Here is a 24,465-nt window from a genome sequence, read left to right on the forward strand (position 1 = left end):
TATATGACGTAAAATTAACATTGTAATAAGTAAGAAACTTTGGAAAGGCAAACGTACGTCAGAAATGAAAAATACAACAAAATTATGTTCAACGAGACACTTATCCAACTATGTATCAAATTTCAATGAATATTTTTCACAAATCCTGGTTCAGATATAACATTTAAGTGACTTTAAATTTCGGTAACAACCACTGCATTGTCATACCACAAATAATATTTCCGTTTTGTTCGAAAGCTAGTAAACTGAACATTATTCTCGCATTACATAAAGAAAGGGCACATCATAACGGAGAATCGTATTTCCAATCCCCCCCTGTTCTGTCATACGGGTATGTCTTCTCGTAAGTATATGGTATCCACCGATTCTTATCTGCCGCTCAATCTTTCTTCGCATCGATAATTTAACTTCGCCTACCCTGGACGTTCCAGCTATGCAGGGGCTCTTGAAACGCACTCCACAGGAAGTTACAGAAACACTGTCGGTATTTTCCATTGTCCACGATCTTTGTATGTCTTTCCTGTGTGTTGTTGTTGTGGTCTTCGGTCCTGAGACTGGTTTGATGCAGCTCTCCATGCTACTCTATCCTGTGCAAGCTTCTTCATCTCCCAGTACTTACTGCAACCTACATCCTTCTGAATCTGCTTAGTGTATTCATCTCTTGGTCTCCCTCTACTATTTTTACCCTCCACTCTGCCCTCCAATGCTAAATCCCCTGATGTCTCAGAACATGTCCTACCCACCGGTCCCCTCTTCTAGTCAAGTTGTGCCACAAACTTCTCTTCTCCCCAATCCTATTCAATACCTCCTCATTAGTTATGTGATCTACCCATCTAATCTTCAGCATTATTCTGTAGCACCAAATTTCGAAAGCTTCTATTCTCTTGTTGTCCAAATTATATATCGTCCATGTTTCACTTCCATACATGGCTACACTCCATACAAATACTTTCAGAAACGACTTCCTGACACTTAAATCTATACTCGATGTTAACAAATTTCTCTTCTTCAGAAACGCTTTCCTTGCCATTGCCAGTCTACATTTTATATCCTCTCTACTTCGACCATCATCAGATATTTTGCTTCCCAAGTAGCAAAACTCCTTTACTACTTTAAGTGTCTCCTTTCCTAATCTAATTCCCTCAGCATCACCAGACTTAATGCGACTACATTCCATTATCCTCGTTTTGGTTTTGTTGATGTTCATCTTATACCCTCCTTTCAAGACACTGTCCATTCCGTTCAACTGCTCTTCCAGGTCCTTTGCTGTCTCTCACAGAATTACAATGTCATCGGCGAACCTCAACGTTTTTATTTCTTCTCCATGGATTTTAATACCTACACCAAATTTTTCTTTTGTTTCCTATAGTGCTTGCTCAAAATACAGATTGAATAACATCGAGGAGAGGCTACAACCCTGTCTCACTCCCTTCCCAATCTGTGCGTCTGTTTCGTGCCCCTCGACTCTTATAACTGCCATCTGGTTTCTGTACAAATTGTAAATAGCCTCTCGCTCCCTGTATTTTACCCCTGCCACCTTTAGAATTTGAAAGAGAGTATTCCAGTCAACATTGTCAAAAGCTTTCTCTAAGTCTACAAATGCTAGAAACGTATGTTTCCCTTTCCTTGATATTTCTTCTAAGATAAGTGGTAGGGTTAGTATTGCCTCACGTGTTCCAACATTTCTACGGAATCCAAACTGATCTTCCCCGAGGTCGACTTCTAATAGTTTTTCCATTCGCCTGTAAAGAATTCGCGTTAGTATTTTGCAGCTGTGACTTATTGAACTGATAGTTCGGTAATTTTCACATCTGTCAACACCTGCTTTCTTTGGGATTGGAATTATTACATTCTTCTTGAAGTCTGAGGGTATTTCGTCTGTCTCATGCATCTTGTTCACCAGATGGTAAAGTTTTGTCAGGACTGGCTCTCCCAACGCCGTCAGTAGTTCTAATGGAATGTTATCTACTCCCGGGCCTTTGTTTCGACTCAGGTCTTTCAGTGCTCTGTCAAATTCTTCACGCAGTATCATATCTCCCATTTCATCCTCATCTACATGCTCTTCCATTTCTATAATATTGTCCGCAAGTACATCGCCCTTGTATAGACCCTCTATATACTCCTTCCACCTTTCTGCTTTCCCTTCTTTGCTTAGAACTGGGTTTCCATCTGAGCTCTTGATATTCATACAATTGGCTCTCTTTTCTCCAAAGGTCTGTTTAATTTTCCTGTAGGCAGTATCTATCTTGCCCCTAGTGAGATAAGCCTCTACATCCTTGCATTTGTCCTCTAGCCATCCCTGCTTAGCCATTTTGCACTTCCAGTCGATCTCATTTTTGAGACGTTTGTATTCCTTTTTGCCTGTTTAATTTCCTGCATTTTTATATTTTCTTCTTTCATCAATTAAATTCAATATTTCTTCTGATACCCAAGGGTTTCTACTAGTCCTCGTCTTTTTACCTACTTGATCCTCTGCTGCCTTCACTACTTCATCCCTCAGAGCTACCCATTTTCTTCTACTGTATTTCTTTCCCCCATTCCTGTCAATTGTTCCCTTATGCTCTCCCTGAAACTCTGTACAACCTCTGGTTTAGTCAGTTTATCCAGGTCCCATCTCATTAAATTCCCACCTTTTTGCAGTTTGTTCAGTTTTAATCTACAGTTCATAACCAATATATTGTGGTCGGAGTCCACATCTGCATCTGGAAATGTCTTACAATTAAAAGCTGGTTCCTAAATCTCTGTCTAACCATTATATAATCTATCTGATACCTTTTAGTGTCTCCAGGGTTATTCCATGTATACAACCTTCTTTCATGATTCTTAAACCAAGTGTTAGTTATGATTATGTTGTGCTCTGTGCAAAATTCTACCAGGCGGCTTCCTCTTTCATTTCTGTCGCCCAATCCATATTCACCTACTATGTTTCCTTCTCTCCCTTTTCCTACACTCGAATTCCAGTCACCCATGACTATTAAATTTTCGTCTCCCTTCACAATCTAAATAATTTCTTTTATTTCATCATACATTTCTTCAATTTCTTCGTCATCTGCAGAGCTAGTTGGCATATAAACTTGTAATACTGTAGTAAGCAAGGGCTTCGTATCTATCTTGGCCACAATAATGCGTTCACTATGCTGTTTGTAGTAGCTTACCCGCACTCCTATTTTTTTAATTCATTATTAAACCTACTCCTGCATTACTTCTGTTTTGTATTTATAACCCTGTATTCACCTGACCAAACGTCTTGTTCCTCCTGCCACGGAACTTCACTAATTCCCACTATATCTAACTTTAACCTATCCATTTCCCTTCTTAAATTTTCTAACCTACCTGCCTGATTAAGGGATCTGACATTACATGCTCCGATCCGTAGAATGCCAGTCTTCTTTCTCCTGATAACGACGTCCTCTTGAGTAGTCCCCTCCCGGAGATCCGAATGGGGGACTATTTTACCTCCGGAATATTTTACCCAAGAGGACGCCATCATCATGTAATCATACAGTAAAGCTGCATGCCCTCGGGAAAAATTACGGCTGTAGTTTCCCCTTGCTTTCAGCCGTTTGCAGTACCAGCACGCAAGGCTGTTTTGGTTAGTGTTACAAGGCCAGATCAGTCAATCAACCAGACTGTTGCCCCTGCAACTACTGAAAAGGCTGCTGCTCCTCTTCAGGAACCACATGTTTGTCTGGCCTCTCAACAGATACCCCTCCGTTGTGGTTGCACCTACGGTACGGACATCTGTATCACTGAGGCACGCAAGCCTCCCCACCAACGGCAAGGTCCATGGTTGATGGGGGGGGGGGGGGCTTTCCTGTATTCTTTGGGCCATCTCTGAACAAATAGAGCACCGTCTGGCCTCGAAGCCACGTTACGGCATTCGTTTCGGTACGTGGATAGTAGATCCCGTCCGGGAAGAATATAATCCCTTGTTAAATGTTGTGTTGTCCCATTCGAAGAAAGAAAGCGATCATTTGTGTCGCCAAACGCCACACTTCTGCCGAGTGACCGCATTTAAGGCAGTATTCATACAATTTGCCAATTGATGTGTGGATGCTTTCTCACAGTAGGATTGCTGTGTCGTCCGGTTGTTAGTATCCGATAGATGTCACGCGCCGTTGCAGGTCTGGTTTCCGGCAGAGCCGACTGAACGTAGCTGTACTCTTTATAAAGTGCGTATATGCTGGAGTGACTGGGCAATGTGCTGGACAGCCACTGGCGCCATTCGAGAAACTGGTGCTAGTTCTTCTATTAAGATTCCTGTCAGACAAGTCTAATGTCGCCTCCATATTGTGCTGATATATAGTGCCACCCCTCGATCACGACCATGCGCAAGACCAAGTCCACTCCTACCAAGAGGATGGGTAAGGGCGTCGTATCTTACTTGAAACAGTAGACCTGCACTGACAAAGGCCGAACGCCGCCAGTATTCGTCGTGCTACGACACCGGCATTGGGAGTACTTGAGCAAAATGCGAAATTCGTGACGCCAGGTAGGTGTTAACATACGTAACCAGCAGGATCATGTCTAATGCCCGTATGATGTTCTCTCTAACGCCCGTACGGACTAACTGTTATACTCTCTTATTCTCACTAAGGTTACGCTGCTGTGCGACATAGGTCCTTGATAAAAACAATACCTAGGCATTTCAAGGTATCCAAGAGCTGCAAGTGTACTACACATTCTTCTGCTAGTCCAACATCATTATTCATCGCTACACTCTTGTCCATATTTATATGGCTGCCAGTGGCCGTTCCTCATTTGCGTATCCAATCCAAAGCCACACTCAAGTTGTTTTCATTTCGTACTATCAACACCAGGTCATCTGCATATGACTTGCTCGTAAATGTGTATCCTACGCTTTGGCTATCTGTGCACGAATCAACGGCCCGACCCAAGCTTCCATAACATGTCGTCGTTCTAGCGTCACAAATTGTCCTAGTACACACTTACCGGGTGATCAAAAGACAGTATAAATTTGAAAACTTAATAAACCACGGAATAATGTAGATAGAGAGGTAAAAATTGACACACATGCTTGGAATGACATGGGGTTTTATTAGAACCATCTGACAGATGGCGCTGGACAGCAAAACGTCAGTGACTGCGCATGACAGTCGAGTATAAAAGGAGCAGTAATGACAGAGAGAATCAGATGCGCCAGCAGTCGCAGCATGTTGACGTTACCTGAAAAGGCGGTTTTAGTGAAGCTGTATTATCAGAATGGGGAATGTGGTAGTTCAGCGTTACGATCCTATCGCCTTAGGAAGGGGATTCGAACGGGTAAAGGTCCGTTGACAAATGCAGCTGTGGCGAGAATGATTTCGAAGTTCGAAGCCACGGGTTGTTTAGACAATAGACCCCGTAGTGGCCGACTGAGCACAAGGCATAATGCTGCTGAGACAGTTCAGGAAGAAATGGAGACTGTAGCAGGTTCGTCTATGCACGGGGAAGTCAGCGCTCGTGCAGTCGCACGTCGCACCGGCATTCCATACACTACTGTTTGGTTGGCACTGAGGCGTACCCTCCGATGCTATCCGTACAAAATCCATCGGCATCATGAACTGTTACCTGGCGATTTAGTGAAGCGGAGGGCATTTCCGGTGTGGGCGTTTCAAAACATGGCGGAAGATGACGATTGGGTGAGTAACGTGTTGTGGACCGACGAAGCTCATTTTACGCTCCGAGGGTCTGTCAACGCCCACAACTGCAGAATTTGGGCTACCGAAAATCCTAGAACTGTCGTGGAAACTCCATTGCACGACCAGAAAGTCACGGTATGGGTTGGATTTACCACATCTACCGTTATCGGGCCTTTTTTCTTCGAGGAAATGCGTGATTCTGGTTTTGTAACTGCTACCGTGACGGGTGAGAGGAACGCCGATATGTTACAGAATCGCATCATCCCCAGCCTGGCTGATAAACACCTGCTGGAACGTACGATGTTTATGCAGGATGGCGCTCCATCCCATATTGCTAGACGCGTGAAAGATCTCTTGCGGTCCGGTTCAAATGGTTCAAATGGCTCTGAGCACTATGGCACTTAACATCTTAGGTCATCTGTCCCCTAGTACTGAGAACTACTTAAACCTAACTAACCTCAGGACATCACACACATCCATGCCCGAGGCAGGATTCGAACCTGCGACCGTAGCAGTCCCGCGGTTCCGGAATGCAGCGCCAGAACCGCACGGCTACCGCGGCCGGCCCTCTTGCGGTCCGGAGCCGCGCTGCTGCTGCAGTCGCAGGTTCGAATCCTGCCTCGGGCATGGGTGTGTGTGATGTCCTTAGGTTAGTTAGGTTTAAGTAGTTCTAAGTTCTAGGGGACTGATGACCACAGGAGTTGAGTCCCATAGTGCTCAGAGCCATTTGAACCATTTTTTTTTATCTCTTGCGCGCGTCGTTTGGTGATGATCGTGTGCTCAGCCGCCACTTTCGTCATGCTTGGCCTCCCAGGTCCCCAGACCTCAATCCATGCGATTATTGGCTTTGAGGTTACCTGAAGTCGCAAGTGTATCCTGATCGACCGACATCTCTAGGGATGCTGAAAGACAACATCAGACGCCAATGCCTCACCATAAATCCGGACATGCTTTACAGTGCTGTTCACAACATTATTCCTCGACTACAGCTATTGTTGAGGAATGATGGTGGACATATTGAGCATTTCCTGTAAAGAACATCATCTTTGCTTTGTCTTACTTTGTTATGCTAATTATTGCTATTCTGATCAGATGAAGCGCCATCTGTCGGACATTTTTTGAACTTTTGTATTTTTTTGGTTCTAATAAAACCCCATGTTATTCCAAGCATGTGTGTCAATTTGTGCCTCTCTATCTACATTATTCCGTGATTTATTCAGTTTTCAAATTTATACTGACTTTTTGATCACCCGGTATATTGTTATTCCAGTACAGGGGAGGATATGTGAGAGAAAGTCGCTGCCTGTTATCGGCAAGTAAATACAATATTGCAGGGCCGGTGTTGTTAGGAAGAACGCTGCAATGTTTCTTTGGACATTCATACGGGAACAGGCACTGCGGCGAGTACAGCTGTTATGAAATACATGAATTGTATTCGCAGTTGCGAGTACGAATGACCATCGGCCGTATAAGGGAACGAAAACAAATGAAAATACAAGGAAATGACGATACTGACAATAATGTTGCCAATCCGTGGGATTTATTCCATATTGTGCAACATTTTGACAAATATTTTTCAGGAAGGGGCGAAGAGATTTTTTTTTGCAAAAAGTAAGATGAATGTGGGACATTTAATTGCTGCCTCTAACATAGTGTAGTAATGGTTATGGTGCATACAAGAACAAAGGTAAACATTTCACGGACGTTAAATACACGACACCCGCCATCTGTCATTTTTACTACCAGCAATCAGCATTCTCACAAAGGTTACGCGTGTTCCGTTGTAGATATGACTGTCGCATGTCGCGAAAATAAGGTAAAACAGCTCACGGAAGTAATTATACAACACCCGCTGACTGTCATTTGTTCAACCAGCAGCCACCACTCCCACTGTATTAGTTATTTTTAGTTCAAATTGCCTTTCGCATGCACGACTTATGAACCATTATTTATGAATGAGTGACACGTGTGAAACATAGTCGAATTTCCAAATAAAAAATGCATATCAGAATGCAAGTTAGGCGGGAGGTCAAGTCAAGTGGCATGTTAAGTTGTAACGTAGCACATTCTTATACCGTGCTGTTTGAAGTCGTTTAACGCTCAGTTCAGTGTCACTCGAGGTTTTTATCCGTTGGCTGTCGCTTCGACGAGGTGTCTTGTGTGCTAATCTTAATCTTATTAAATAATAATTGTATGCATTGAAGAATGTCAGACTGCGGTCCTTCGAGTACAAAGAAATCGGTTTCAGTGAATTAGATCCCGAAAAACATAGTAAAACTTTCCAAGAGTCTTGGCTTCAAATTGATAGATTTAAAGGGTGGTTGGAGGCCGTTGAAGGTGACAATAGAAAGGCGAAGTGTAAAGCGGCAACGCGATTATTACTTACGGTAAAAGCGAACTAGGAAAACATGCTTCTCGAGTTAAACACATTAAAAATGTTAAAATTGTGCAAAGTAACACAACCGTTGGTGACAGTTTTACGAAAATATGTGATGAAAGCAAACATGCGGAAAAAGTGAAGACAGTTGAAATAAGATTAGCAACTTATTTCGCAGGGCATAATGTTGCGTTTTCAGCAGTGGACCATCTTGTTACTGTGTGAAGACATGTTTTCTCTGACATCAAAATAGCTTCAGAGGTGACTTTAGGTCACATAGAGTGTACCAATATAAGGAAAACTGTTATTGCGAAGTTGGAAACTGATAAAACGGTTCAGTCACCAAAGGACATTAAATTTTCTATTCTAGTGGAGGAAAGTATGGGCATACCAGACAGCAAACATATATGCGTTTTAGTGAAATATGCTTCAACAACTGACGGGCGTGTGAAAAGACAACTTCTGGAATTGATCCCTTTGGATGCCGAAGATTGCTCGGCAGAAAACCTACTCAAAGCTCTGGAGAGTATGTTGAAAGAGAAGGATATTCCAAATTACAATTGTAATTGGTATGGCTTGTGACAACGCGTCTGCAATGTTGGGAGGCCGTAATTCTGTCATAACAAATCTTAGAAATGTTGTACCAAATATAATTGTTCTAAACTGTATATGCCATTCATGTGCTTCAGTTGCAAGAAAGGCATGTGTGAAGTTTCTCAGATCCTGTGGGAAGCTACGTATCTGGCAGTGCAAAGCGCTGCGCTATTTTACAGTGAGGCGTGCACGGCTCGTGTTCATGCCATTTATTGTTTGTTATCTTCTATTAAGGTATTGCCGCCTCGTTTTCTTATTCCATTTACTGGCGTCACTAACTTCCTGCCTTACTTGTCCCTGAGCGGCAACAGCAGCGCGTATCGATAAGTACACTGTCGTACCATCTCTGGAGCGACCGATAGTATTTCCGGGACGTCCTGTGTATGGAAGTGAGTTGGAGACAGACCAGCAGTGCGGTTGGGACGCACCAACAGTGAAATTGGGGACGGAGCCCCGATGAGGCACGGACAGCCAATGATCGCCGACCACTTGTGATACACATGAACTGTCCGACGGAGAGAGATTGGGACGGGACCACCGTTGGTTGGTCGTTCGGTGTGTCGTCTCATCGGCCGACGTATACTTGCTCCTTTCACCGTTTCCAGGTCTAGGCGGTCGGTTGGTGTGGAGCTGCAAGGAAGTCCCCATCGCGCGGAGTCGGGCCAGAGCCGATGGCGGTGTGCACGCGCGGTTGGACTGTGGGGTGCTGCATGCGAGTGCTACGAAGTTCGTCGCCCACCGATCTTGAACACGAAAGTTGAGTCCTCACATAAGCTACTATCGAGCCTCAACTATTTACATTTCTTCGTTTGATCCTGGTCGTCGCTTTTAGGACATTCCCGTGAGCAACAACGTGTGTGTATTTAAGTCAGCTAAGATTCCAGCCGTCTTTCTGTGGAGTATAACTTAGCATAATTATTCCCTATTACTGAAGTTGACCAGCGGTATCTTCTGCCTTGTGGGCATTGTCGTTCTGGTTACCTGCCCTGGTCATTGACGTAATTTTAGACAGTGTGTTTTCGTCGTCATGTTGTTGCTGTCCAGTTCGGCGTGTAGTTCGACTGCTGAGCTGTTGTCGGTCGTTTTGGGCGCCAATATTCTGTGTGTCGTTGTATTGAAATCTTGTGATCGTTTTGCTGGTTGCGTGTAGTGGAACTGATCTTGTTCATTGGTCGGTAGGCTGTCTGTCGGTTGGGTTGCCTTCAGATTAAGAAGTCGTTGGACAGGCTGCCTGTCTCACCTAATTGGGCATTAGTGTTACAATTCCAGGCCGACCCTTGGAAACTTTTGAGCGCCGTTCCTTGTGTGTGTTACATAATAATCCCTGTTTGGGTTTTAGCTATTTGGATGATGTGTGGCTTTCAGCAGAGTATCAATATCTCTTAAATTAATGTTCTTGTCTTGCCCTTACGGCATGAGATTGTTATTCTTTTATATGGGGCCTTTAGCCCAATTTTACATGAGATGTTTTAAGATAAGGCTTTCGGCCTTTTAAATTGAAACTCTTCTCTAGGCCTTAAGCCGTTAAACATATTTGGTCGGTAAGTGGCCTTCAGCCGAGTATTAATATCTCTTAAATTAGTGTTCTTGTCTTTCCCTTGAGGCATAAGATTGTTTTAAGATAAGGCCTTCTGCCTTTTGATTGAAACTCTTCTTACTGCTTAATATGTGACCTCCAGTCAAGTGCCATTAAAATTAAATTGCCTTCAGTCTGTTTAGATTGAAGATTTAGAAAATATTCTTGGGTGAAACCTCCAGAAGAACCTTGTATTTCAATTTCTTGCTTAGGGCCTGTGTCTTGGATTTTGAATGTAGCCTTCAGCTGATCGAAGGTTAATCAAAGGAGATCGATTTAAGTTTTGAGAGTCTTGCATCCTTGTAATATTTTGTGTTGATGAATAAAGTTTATATGTTGAGTGAAACTGACAGCAACTTATTTTGACCCCTTTCCACATCCTAATTATCTCTATCCTGCTAGCCCAGGCATTTCATACAGGAATTTCAAGAATTTTTTGGAGTCGAACGTAAAAAGGTGCTTAAATTATCGGGTACACGATGAGATATTTCACATGCATGTGTTGCTCGTCTACTGGAAAACGTGTATTTTTGCACCTGGAGGAGGTGCCACAAATACGGAATGGAAGAGAGGTGGGTTCGGCAGTCGAGTATTTTCAACTGTCTTCCTGACCTGTGCTCAAAAGACAAGCACCAGTTTGACCACCAAACCTGATGCTAGCGACCTACCCTCAGGATGTCTGTGACTTGGTAGTTATCAAGAAGCCCCTGAGGAAGGACTGGCAGTGTTACAGTTGTCCAGCCGACCTTAGATTGCTTAGGCGGCTTGAAGCCCAAGTGAAAGAAATATTACAGGAGCAAAGAGACCACTGATGGAAGAACGGCTCATAAACGCAGAGCAGGGCATGAACCAAGTATGGAAGATCATGAAAGCGCAGAAGACTAGACTCAGACGTCAGAATGGACTAGTCTACGAAGACGAGGAGAAAACAGAAGTGCTGGCGACATCACTAGAATCACTGTTCCGAACTCATGTCAGTAGAAGGCAAGAGGAAGTAATAGTTGGACGAGTGACTGAGACAAGAGAAGCTGGAGACAGATTTTATGACGGTTTCCTATCGCCTTGGGTGTGCCTATATCAGACGACTAGAGAACAATAAATCCCCCAGTCCTAGTAAGGTCCATGTCCCATACCTAAAGCACCTACCTCCTACCACAATCTCCTGTCCCACCACTTTATACAATCAATACCTCTCCCTCATCTATTCCCAGCTGCCTGGAAAACTGCTCACGTCATAACCTTACCTAAACTCAGTAAAACCTCCATCCTTCCCAAAAGCTATCGACCAATTTCACTCCTGTGGTTTCTAGTGAAACGTCCCCTTGTACAGTTTATACAAGACTGTGCTTAAACCGTCACACAATATTTTTAGCGCAACGCAATCTGACTTTCAATAATCCCTACAAAAGAATGGCCCTGACTAACATTAACCTATACCTTTCACAAATCACTTACCTCACAAAAATCTTCGTTACTTGAACTACTGCAATATAGCGAGTGCCACTACTGCCAGCTAAATAAAAGATTCAAACTACCGAAGGCACTAACTACTGATAGGCATAGTTAACAAATGAAAGATTTTAATAGAGAACAAACAATGTATTTACCTTAATAATGTAGAAAACTCTTTAATATACAAAGCAGTTCATGACACCCAGTTTTAAAAATTTCACAACTCCGCCATTTCTCTCCCCACATCCACCACTGCTGGCGGCTCACCTCCAACTGCGCAACGCTACGCGCTGTTCACATCCAGCTGCCGCTGCCCAACACTACAATGTCAGACAACAATTCAAACTAGCCAGAGACTGCACACAGCATAGCCAGTGATTTTCATACAGGGCGCTACGTAACGTTGTCAATAAGAAAACATAAACAGCCTACTTACATAGCCCCCATGCTCCCCACAAAAAATTTTACAAATTGTTTTGGGCAGTGGCCAATACAGATTTGAAAAAAATTTTCATAATTACAATAACAAAGAAATCAAATGCACACACTTATTGATACAATGTTGGTTAAAAGCTAAAATTTTCTCACAGTCCATAAAGACAGTCCTGATCGTTCATCACAGTAAAATTGCAGTTTTTTTTTCCTCAAAGTCTGAGCAGTAAAACAAAATGCACACGGAAGTAGTGGCTTTCCATGCAGTCTTGAAGAAGTAGTGTTGTCCTTCCAACAGAAAGACAGTGCTGACTCTTGACATGCAGACAGGTAATGGGCCACAACAGAGCAAACCCACAGCAGAGTCAATCGAAGTTGAAGAATATTGGTAGGTAGGTCATCACAGAGCAGACCCGCTGTAGTCCTGCTAGAGTGTATGGTATTGGTGGGTCACCAGAGGTGCAGACCCACTGCAGTCCTTGTAGAAATAATGGTATTTGTGGGCCATCAAAGATGCAGACTCACTGTAGTCCTTGTAGAAATAATGGTATTGGTGGGCTATCAAAGATGCAGACCCACTGTAGTCCTTGTAGAGATAATGGTATTGGTGGATCATCAAAGATGCAGACCCACTGTAGTCCTTGTAGAGATGGCCAGCAGCCATCTGCTGTGACTGTGCAGGTGCACAATCACTATTGAAGAGTCTTGCGGATAATATAGCAAGTCCATAACCACCACTTGTGCATTCACAAAGTTTTTGGAATTGTCCTTAGAACCAGCAATGCTGTTATCCAGTCCCTTGCTGAATTATTAACACATGTGTAAACACTAACAGTCCCTACTTCTCACATATTGCCCATATACTATGACCAACAGAAACGTGTGCAGTGAAATGTAACTTACAAGTTACTTAATTTGATGAACTGGTGTCAATTACAATTTTATAACATAAGAAAACAATAACAAAGGTACAAAATACATCATTAAAGAAAATAATAGTGCAGATAACATTTGTAGTAAAACAGGCTTTACAAAAGAATAGAAATAAACATGCATATCAGTGTTACAAGAATTATGACATAAGTACATACATAAAAGGTCTGAATAACTTTCGAAACATCAACTTCACACATGAGCATTAAAACAAAACAGAATAAATAATGTCTAAACATATTTACAAGGTAAATAACATATTATTAATGCCAATTATATTTGAGGATAACAGTATTCCTCATCATAGTGAATGTAGCTTAGTATTAGAAAAATTCTACAACATAAGTCTTATCAGATAAACATAGAAATACAGGAAAAACATAAATACCCAAGGGTACACAAACATATAGTGGAATAATACAAGGAAAGGACAGGGTTTGTTTTACTGCAGTATTTTGCAAACAAAACTTTCTTTACTTCTTGGAGATCTCCCTTCGTTCCTCATTATTTCCAAAAGTCCTATCTATACCTGCTTTCTGTACTTTTTTCGTATAGCCTCTCAGTACATTTCTTCAACTCATTCTCTTATAGGCTACCCCCTCTTAAGCTAACTTAAATCTACTGAGCTCAGATGCTAAACTAAGGGACGAGGCAATGCAGCAGCACAAAACAAGTAACACAAACATCAATGACAAAAAATTCAAACTGGCAAAGCAATTGCAATATTACAACTAATATGAGGCAATGCGCAGCAAATAAGAAAAATAAATGCGTAGTAAAACTGGCATAACAGCGTAATACAAAGTCAAATTCAGTAACATTATGCCTGGCAAACAGCAGCATAAAATGAAATAACTTATACCTAAACATGACAAAGCTCAAGCAGAAAAAATAGTACACTAAAGACAACAATGCATATAAGGGAAATGTCTATTCACATCTTAATGACTATGTAATTAAAGTGGTGCACCACAACAACTTATTGTAAAAAAAATATTACCATGTACTTGAAAAGAAAATTATGTGTCCAGTTACTGTTACTAGTCCCTTCTTATTGTTCTTTCCTTTCCAAGTGCTCCTTTTTTAAGAATGTGGATTACAAAATTATTATTTAATAGATCTGTTGACAGAAAGTGTTCACATTAGCAAATGCATTTTATTTAATAAAATCAATGCTGCAGCACAGCTGGAAACCAGATATCAAATGAAATAAGCAACTATGTACAAAGTAAAGCATAAGAACATCATTCAGTAGTCATGAGGCATTTCATAAGTTAGTAGAAAAATCTCTCAACTAGAGAGACAGTAGTCATAATCAGGTGTATAGACATTAAAATATTTCTCGTCATTTCATTAGGCATTTCAGTAAATATCATAAATTAAGAGCTCCACAGTGTAATCATATGTTTTCAAGTTCGACCATGTCGTTTTTGCGATGCTTTCTACAAAGGAACGTCAATAGCGAGGATAATGGCCTCCCTTTTTTTTTCTCCACCTGTACCTCTGAAAGGCACACGCTAATGGCTTTTTTTTTTCAGGCGACTGTCGCCCAGCTGGGTGCCCACGACGCATTACATGCAGGTGGTCACTTAACTTTCTTACCGAAATATTTACGACACCAGTTTCCACTACAGTGACAGTCTCATATGAAAAAAAATCACAGGTTGAGAATTTGCGTTACAAATGTGTAGAAACAAAATCCTATTGATATAACAGTGTCCAAAAAATTTTCGCCAGCATTGTAATACATTCACGCATATACACACATTTCATAACTCTTAAAGTACGATTCTTGGTTTCCAACAACCTTTTTCACAAACCAGAGTCCCTAACCACCATTCATTACTCCTTACCTTATTACACATATACATATTCGTCGACACATCAATATTTCATCGTAATAAATACATAGCATAATCAAATTCCTCATATAGCATCAAATTATTGATCATAAACATATGGCAACAGCATAATACACATAGTCATCGTAATAATAACATCATAACACCTCAGTCAACTCTCAGAATCGTCGTAGCTTCCTCCAATAATTTCAAAACCTAAAAAAAATTCTCTGCTCATTTCAATAGTGTCATATACCTCAAACGTACTTTAAAAATCATGATCTCATACCAAATACATCATTCAAAGCTCTCATAGTATCACAATGGTTCTGAAAAAATATGAACAGTTCACAAAGTGCAGACAAAATACAGTTTCGTAAGTGTGAAGTAATCCAACTCTGTAATTGCGTAAACATGTGTCACTGATGTAGTAAAAAAAAGTTTGTCTCTCTCAGTTAAATGATCAGATAGCTGTGCAATTATGTGTTAGAGAAATATGGTACCGATGTGTAAAGTTGTGTAAGCAAATACCATATTAGCTAGGGCTCCTTGTGCTTGCCAAACACATGATACACAAAGTAAGTGTGTACCCCCCTGAGGATTAATGTAATTACAGATTATTGCAATGGAATGAAATATATCACGGAAAACCCTTGTATCATTGTACTTCAAATATCTTAAAAAAATGTATGTTTTAAGTGCGAAATTAATCACTCAAATACGTGTCCTGTAGCGCTAAATGTGCGTCTTGCTGTAAGATAATCTCTGTGGAAGTGTGGTAGTTATCGTCCTCCGAAAGCTAAGTTCTGCAGAAGCCAATGTACTTACCTCATGATAAACAAAAGTGAAATGCTTTGCGTATAGATATCATAGTTATTACGCTTATTGCCATGACGAAGAAAGTACTGTGCTGTAACGTATTGTTGTGCTACGGAAAAGGCAGTCTCATTGTAGCTATACCACAAAAGTTACTACTAAAACATGTTTTACTTTCCAGAATAAAACAGAAAACTGTGCAGATATAAAACAGAAACACTGCAAAAGCAACATTGTAAATTGTCACTCATTAGTAGCGTTGTGATAAAATCGTGTAGCTGTCACATAAACTAACCACTGTGTCATCTGGTATCTCACTGAAAGTACTTTAAATCCAGAATGTATTTTCAAGTAAACCAAAATTTTGCATTAAAATCTCATTAGCAGTACTGGTAAATGTTCTAAGTATGTAAGCCTTATAGTCGTTACATAATCATGCAACTAACAAGCAAGAATGTACTCACACAATAACACTGTGACGTCTGTTCACTATAACAATGCATTCGTAATTTCTGTTTAAATAAGTTCTCTTGGTTCTTGATTGGATATTTAACTTCAAACATTGTTGTATGTTAACAGATTCTAAGTCTGACAAAGCATACTAGCAATGTAAAGTGAAAAGTTATATGGCAAAGACAAAGTTAAAAAGCAGATTATCTTTCAATAAACGGTTTTACATGTGAAATGTGCAATCCTTTACTCTTCCTAGTACGCAGAGGTTCAACTTCAACGCAATTATCATGTGGTATACGTCGGATTCTGTATGGTCCATTGTAAACTAGAAAGAATTTGTGACTTAAGTGTTTCTTCTTATGTGACAATGAATGAGCTTTAATGAGAACTTTCTGACCAATGTATAATTTCTTTGCATTTGCTTTACCATGTAGTTTTCTCCTTTTGTCTGCTGCAGATTTTATATTTTTAACAGCCAAATCAATTATGTCTTTGTGTCGAAGTTTACGTGTATTCGGGAAAGGTACAAGCTCTCTGATTCTGTTCGGTGGTTCTTCATTCTTCAGTACAAGAATAGGTGGTAAAGCAGTGGAGTCGTGAGGCATTTCATTCAGCACGTTTTGAAATAAGTGTAAATATCTGTCCCAATGCTGATGCTTTCTGTGACAATAAAGTCTGCAAAGCTTATTGATTTCTTTCATAATCCGTTCAGACGGGTTACAATGTGGTGAGTACAATGAAATAAAAACAGGTTTGATTTTATGATTCCGAAGCGTGCGTGACCAAACAGCAGATCTGAATTGCGGTCCGTTATCTGAAATGACTTTACTAACGTGTCCAACTTCACGTAAGAAATTTTTAACAAAGGCATTGGATATAGACCATCCAGTGGCTTTACGTAACGGTATGAAAGAAACAAATTTTGAAGTAAGTTCAACAGCGACTAGAACGTACGAAAATCCATTAGATGTTCTGACAAGCGGTCCCAAGAGATCAACAGCAGCAAATTCTTTTAATTTAGAAGGAATGATAGGAAACAGCGGAGCACGATGGGAGATAGTAGATGGTTTCGCTTTCTGACGAAGTTTACAAATAGACAAGACTCTTCGAATTCTCTTTTCCATATTGTTAAAATAACAAGTCGTTCGAAGAATATGATAACATTTTCGTGGACCAAAATGTGCGTAGCTGAAATGAATGTACCAAATGCGCTTATTAACAAAATCGTCTGGAATGCAAAGTACCCATAGCTTGTCATCAACAGTGCAGCGTTTGAAGAGTATGTTGTTTCTAACCAGGTAATAATGCCGAATCTGTGTGTGTGTCTTTTCATGCCATTTGCTCTTGATGTCTTTCCAAATCGGATCTTTATCTTGTTCACGAGCAACGTCCTTTAAAGATGTGGTGATGAAGTTTTCAAAGGCGACTTTCTGAATGTAAAGAATACTGAAATTTTTCTCGAGGTTGCCTTCTGTGTTACTTTTCTCAAGCCCAGCCGGTGCGCGTGACAGTGCGTCCGCAATAATGTTTTCCTTGCCGGGAATGTAGACTATTGTGAAGCGGAATTCTTGCAGAAACAATGCCCAACGTTTTAACCTGTCATGATTTAATTTTGAAGACATAAGAAATTGTAATGCACGATGATCACTGTATACTTTTACGTGCTTACCAGAAAGAAAGAAACGGAATTTGTTAAATGCCCAAACGATAGCTAAAGCTTCTAATTCAGTAACGGAATAATTTTTTTCAGATTTTGTTAGCACTCGGCTAGCAAAAGCAATGGTTTTCTGAATGGTAGTGTCATTTTCTATGGCTTCTTGAAATAAATGGGCACCAAGACCGACTTTAGAAGAATCCGTGCTAAGGCAGAAATCTTTGACAGATATGTAAGTAGGCTGTTTATGTTTTCTTATGCTGTGTGCAGTCTCTGGCTAGTTTGCATTGTTGTCTGCCATTGTAGTGTTGGGCAGCGGCAGCTGGATGTGAACAGCGCGTAGCGTTGCGCAGTTGGAGGTGAGCCGCCAGCAGTGGTGGATGTGGGGAGAGAAATGGCGGAGTTGTGAAATTTTTAAAACTGGGTGTCATGAACTGCTTTGCATATTATGAGTTTTCAACATTATTAAGGTAAATACATTGTTTGTTCTCTATTAAAATCTTTCATTTGTTAACTATGCCTATTAGTAGTTAGTGCCTTCGGTAGTTTGAATCTTTTATTTAGCTGGCAGTAGTGGCGCTCGCTATATTGCAGTAGTTCGAGTAACGAAGATTTTTGTGAGGTAAGTGATTTGTGAAAGGTATAGGTTAATGTTAGTCAGGGCCATTCTTTTGTAGGGATTATTGAAAGTCAGATTGCGTTGCGCTAAAAATATTGTGTGACAGTTTAAGCACAGTCATGTATAATTGTTCAAAGGGGACGTTTCATATGTCGACCCTTAGCCGAGGATACCTCACTGGAATCTTCTGATTTTTTTCTTGTAGTTTGTGTAATTAGTGTAGCTTTTGTTTATTGCCAGCGTGTAATTATAGAGAGAATTTCCATTGTGGTTGTAGTTTTTCATTGTTGTACAGTAAAACATTTGTGGCATGCATGTAGATTTGCACCAAGTATTTCGCAGCTGCGCTTGCAATTAACTACATATTATTTTCAGTGCTATGTTAATGTGTTCTATTATTTTTGCTCTTCAAATTGTGCTTTTCTGTGTTATCGTGTGAAATATTGTGACAATAATGGCGTGTGAAAAACGTAACACTAGGCTCCAAAGTAAACTGAGAAATAATAGTGACGACGAGCGTAGCTTGCCAGCACCACTGTGTAATGAATTAACAGACGTTCAAAGTAGTAATTTGGTAACTGTGCATAGGGAAATGGAGCGGGCGTCAAATAATGGTGTAGACAGTGAAACAGGTAGTGAACAGGGAAGCATTATCGATCTATCGCTCGGCAACAGCTCGCCTCAGGAATCCGAAATGACAGGACACAATTTTGCAAATACTGTAGATTCAGGTTTTGCGTCCTCACCGTTTTCTCAAATGAGTCAAGACACATTTTCCGCTTGTCGAAATGTGAATGTTGCCGGTGCAAATTCACTGCCGAAAAGCACTGAGGAACATGTTTCAGACACCAGTGCATTGTTATTACAATTAATGCAACAAATGGGACAAAAGCTTGAAAAGTCAGACAACAATACAAACTAGCCAGAGACTGCACACAGCATAGCCAGTGATTTTCATACAGGGCGCTACGTAACGTTGTCAATAAGAAAACATAAACAGCCTACTTACACTAGATAAAGTAATGGAGTGTCTTATGAATAGAGAAATCACCAAATTCTTATGTGACAACCCCTCACCAGTTTGGCTTCCGTCCAGAACATAGCGCCAACCACCAGTCTCTTTGTCTGGTGGGATACATGTGCTGGGAAAGATATAGAAAACATGGTACAGGAGCAGTCTTTCTTAACAGCGAGAAAGCCTTCTACAGAGACTGGCATGATGGCTTAATTTGCAGAGTATCCCACTGAGACTTTCGAGGACACATGATCAGTATGAGTGACTCGTTCCTGGCTGAGAGTCAGTACTCCATTAGGTATGGCAAACATGTCAGTGCGATCAGGGATGCTGTGGCTATAGTTCTGCAGGACTCGGTTGTAGGCCCCATATTATACTTGCTATACACCAACGACAAGCCAGAACTGTCAGGTGGTGAAATAGCGCTATATGCCGATGATACGGCCGTCTATAAAAGCAAATGCAATTTCAGCTTCATCGCAAGGAAACTACTGGAGCACCTAGACGAAATCGTCTACTGGTTCAAATGGTTCAAATGGCTCTGAGCACTATGGGACTTAACTGCTGTGGTCATCAGTCCCCTAGAACTTAGAACTACTGAAACCTAACTAACCGAAGGACGTCACATACATCCATGCCCGAGGCAGGATTCGAACCTGCGACTGTAGCGGTCACGTGGTTCCAGACTGTAGCGCCTAGAACCGCACGGTCACTACGGCCGGCTCATCTACTGGTGCAACATGTGGATGGCTAAGACAAATCCAAAAATATCCATAGCATAATGTTCATGAACAAGTTTACCCCCATAACAGATAGAACTCTGAGGCTGGTATGGAACCAAAGAGGAATGACTCAACTACCTGTCTCGACCTCCAGATGGGTAGGTACACACCTTTTGCTAAGCAAGTTAGTAGGTCCCAAGTAGAAGTTGCGCTGTTTACCCATTCCTCAAGAGTGGGGGGCTTACTCTAGGGACAAAGTTAAGGCTATGTGGAGTGTCATTCTTTTGGTTATGTTGTATGGGTCAGGAGTTTGGTCAGACACTGATCTGAAGAGAAACTTCTGATGCTCTGCACCATTGCAGACGTAGACCGTTAGATGCCCAACACTCTCATTAAGGGGTTTTTAGACGAACCATTGGCTCTTCATGCACCAAAAGGAAGTCAGGAAACTCTCATGAGAAAGCCTCCACTTCGACCCACCACCTTATCAGTTAAGCAGGCAATACCCTGACGCTTCAGATAAGAGACCAATCTCCACTTTAATCAGGCAGTTTAGGGCATAACAGATTACAGACATATGGTCATATGTACAGTTATTTAGACAAACAAACAAAAGCCATTCCCAAATATAATTCAGCCATACTATAAGTCGGAAGGCAAAGCCCTGTGGTGGTTCTATGGGATAGAAAAAAAGATACCTGAGTGAGCTATCCAGCAATCAACGTTCGACTATCACCACACAGTATCTGCTGCATTCACCAACTCTGCTGGCCACCATTGAGACTATTTTCTTTTAATTATTCTTATGTTTAAGCATTGTAATTTGTAACTCTTGTTGTTAATTGTTCCTATGAGTCTGGAAAAGTACTTATATTTCAGAGAATGGTCTGAAGATGGTATAAAAGTAAACTTATACTGATCATCATTGTAATAAATGTCCTTTATGCCATCAAGATCGTTCTATTTTTTAACTTAAAAAACACTTCATTTGTTATTTTTAGTGTTTTAACAGACTACTTGCAAAAGAAAGTCTGTAAATATGTAAAAAGAAAAAAATTACTTCAATGAAAATTAATGTTCCTCTAAATGCTAACAAAACAAAATATACGCGAAGAAAACTTATAACTTGAAAAATATTACTATCAAGTTTGCAGATTAGATTCTAAAATATAAAGAAAGTTATAAATTCCTGGGGATGATGGCGGATAGGTACTTGATATGGGGGACGTGAAATTTCTAATGAGAAAAATGTCGAGGACAGTAAACACACGAACATCACTGATAATGTATTATGGGCTAGTCTATTGACAACTACACTCTAAGACAGAAAACAAAACGAGAAAAAGAACCAGAAAAAAAACGACACACCATGAAGGAATTTCTATATGGAACAGAAATCGATGGATATGGTGTATGCATACAGACAAACTAATGATTATAATTTAAAAAAAAAATCAGATGACTAATTCAAGAGAAGGAGCTTCACAAATTGAGGAAGTAGTGGGTTGGTCCTCCTCTGGCTCCTATGCAGCCAGTTGTTCAGCTTAACATCGATTAATAGAGTAGCTGGCAGTAGTAGGACAAAGTTCATATGGACCCACTCTACACTGTTGTCAAATGTATTCAAGATGGCAGATCCAAGATGGTGGCGATAGTCATTTCAACGTCGCAATGATGTCATGGTTGGAAGTTTAAATTTTGTAGAGAAAATAGGTCAATTGGGCTACCTCCACTAACCTAACCCCCTCCCTTGCCTTTAAACTTACTTGCATCTACATTAAAGGGTAATAGAGAGAGAGAAGACAGACTGAACGATTGAGACGAGGTAGGATTTAATGGCAGACTGCTGATGCATTCTAGAGAGGTCATTTTTCCTGATGGGTCAGTCAGGATGCATCAGTTGTGTGACATAGTCTGCGTTTGACTCATATACAACTGGGTGTTCCGCGTGTGTCTTAAAGCACTGTCTACTTGTAATCGATAACAGTAAACCTCTCGGTCATCAGAAGACTTCCATTTTATGTGTGATGAAGCGTGACACATTCCTCTAAACGAAAGAAGATTTATGCGATGTACTCCATTCCTCTGTCGCATCTTGGGTATAAAATCGAGACTTCAGTTTCATAACTAAGATGATTCTAAGTTAGTGATAGGCGTTTGTGAGACACTGAAATCACTGTGTATACATCTTCTTGACAGATGTGTGGTTTACAGAGTTAGTGGTGGCATGAGATGTAATTTCACATGTCGGACACCACTGCTATGTGTTTATCTGTTTCCTTCTAAGTGGCTCCATTACTAACGACCATTTTATATAGGACTGATTCGGGCATAGTATAATTTCTGAATCATAATCGGATGTGAGCAGTGGACACTATAAATCTCCAGAAAGCTATATTGCACAGGTATCACACGGCAGAGCCGCTTTTTTAAGGAAATAGTTTTTTCATTTTATTGTTTGTTACCATAGTTTATCGTAGACAACTCTTAAAGAAGGTTTTATGTCATGCACTGGAAATATATTTATTACAGTGGGATATTAACTGCACTGCATTCGACCTGGCTGATAGGTCAGAAACTGAAGCGATCTAACATTATAGCCCGTTTTAAGAGCAGAACCGTGTAGCTTTAGGACTGCATGTGTTTATGTTCTCTCTTACTAATACCCTACTGGTACTGATCCCAGACACTAGCACAATACTTCAAAATTGAGAGAGTAGTTGATTTATGTAAAATGTTTGGAACATCCTCTGTTTGGAGCTCCATCATGCATAAAAACCACCCATTTCTTGTTCTTCTTAATCGTCTGCTATTACAACACATTCAAATCTCCAGAATGAGATTTTCACTCTGCAGCGGAGTGTGTGCTGATATGAAACATCCTGGCAGATTAAAACTGTGTGCCCGACCGAGACTCGAACTCGGGACCTTTGCCTTTCGCGGGCAAGTGCTCTACCATCTGAGCTACCGAAGCACGACTCACGCCTGGTACTCACAGCTTTGCTTCTGCCAGTATCTCGTCTCCTACCTTCCAAACTTTGCAGAAGCTCTCCTGCGAAACTTTCAGAACTAGCACTCCTGAAAGAAAGGATACTGAGGAGACATGGCTTAGCCACAGCCTGGGGGATGTTTCCAGAATGAGATTTTCACTCTGCAGAGGAGTGTGCGCTGATATGAAACTTACTGGCAGATTAAAACTGTGTGCCCGACCGAGACTCGAACTCGGGACCTTTGCCTTTCGCGGGCAAGTGCTCTACCATCTGAGCTACCGAAGCACGACTCACGGCCGGTACTCGCAGCTTTGCTTCTGCCAGTATCTCGTCTCCTACCTTCCAAACTTTACAGAAGCTCTCCTGCAAACCTTGCAGAACTAGCACTCCTGAAAGAAAGGACTGAACTTTGGAAACGCTCCACGCCGCCAAACTCTCTCAGTTTCCTTATATTGTAACAGTCTTTTATTTAAAATCATCCAGTATGTGTGGTGTATTATGGTAGCAGCAGTAACAACATAATTTACGCCATGCGACGTCTAGTTTTCTGTGAGAGGTAATGGACCAGAACGTGTTAATGCTGGTTTAGAACCTGACACAGACCCCGAAGTCGTGGTGGAAAAGACAAAATGTTTGGCAGTCTACAAAGTGTGTTACTGTAGAAAAAAATGCAATGTTTCAAACAACGATGCAGGGTCTTAGGCAGCATCTCTCGCACCTTACAGTATAGTCTGTGGGATAAGGTCATCCTCCTACAGTACAGGCGATGCAACTTTAAACTTGTCTGTGCAGTGGATCAATATCTGTATATTTAATAGGATCATCACGTGTGCTCGATGTCGGCACACAGACGGTGTTTGTTTTCGATATATGGGAGGAGGGAGACACAGTAAAAATCTTATCGAGTTCTCTATCAGATGAAATTAGTGGAGCTTTCATAGTTCGAAATTTTTCTCTGTTGGATGGTACAGAATAACGATGATAGCATGTTGGTGTGATAAAGGTGAATGGGCCCTGAGGGACACAAATCTGCTTTGGAGTGCAGTATCCGTATGTTGTTTGGGGACGCACCACAATGCTGTAGCAAAATCCTCAAAATGGCTCTGAGCACTATGGGACTTAACATCTATGGTTATCAGTCCCCTAGAACTTAGAACTACTTAAACCTAACTAACCTAAGGACATCACACAACACCCAGTCATCACGAGGTAGAGAAAATCCCTGACCCCGCCGGGAATCGAACCCGGGAAACACGGGCGTGGGAAGCGAGAACGCTACCGCACGACCACGAGCTGCGGACGCAAAATACTCATTCTTCTCCCAGTTCCCATACTGTCTTTCCCACTAG

The sequence above is a fragment of the Schistocerca americana genome, chromosome 3 (genome assembly GCF_021461395.2).
Source record: "Schistocerca americana isolate TAMUIC-IGC-003095 chromosome 3, iqSchAmer2.1, whole genome shotgun sequence".
NCBI lineage: Eukaryota > Metazoa > Arthropoda > Insecta > Orthoptera > Acrididae > Schistocerca > Schistocerca americana.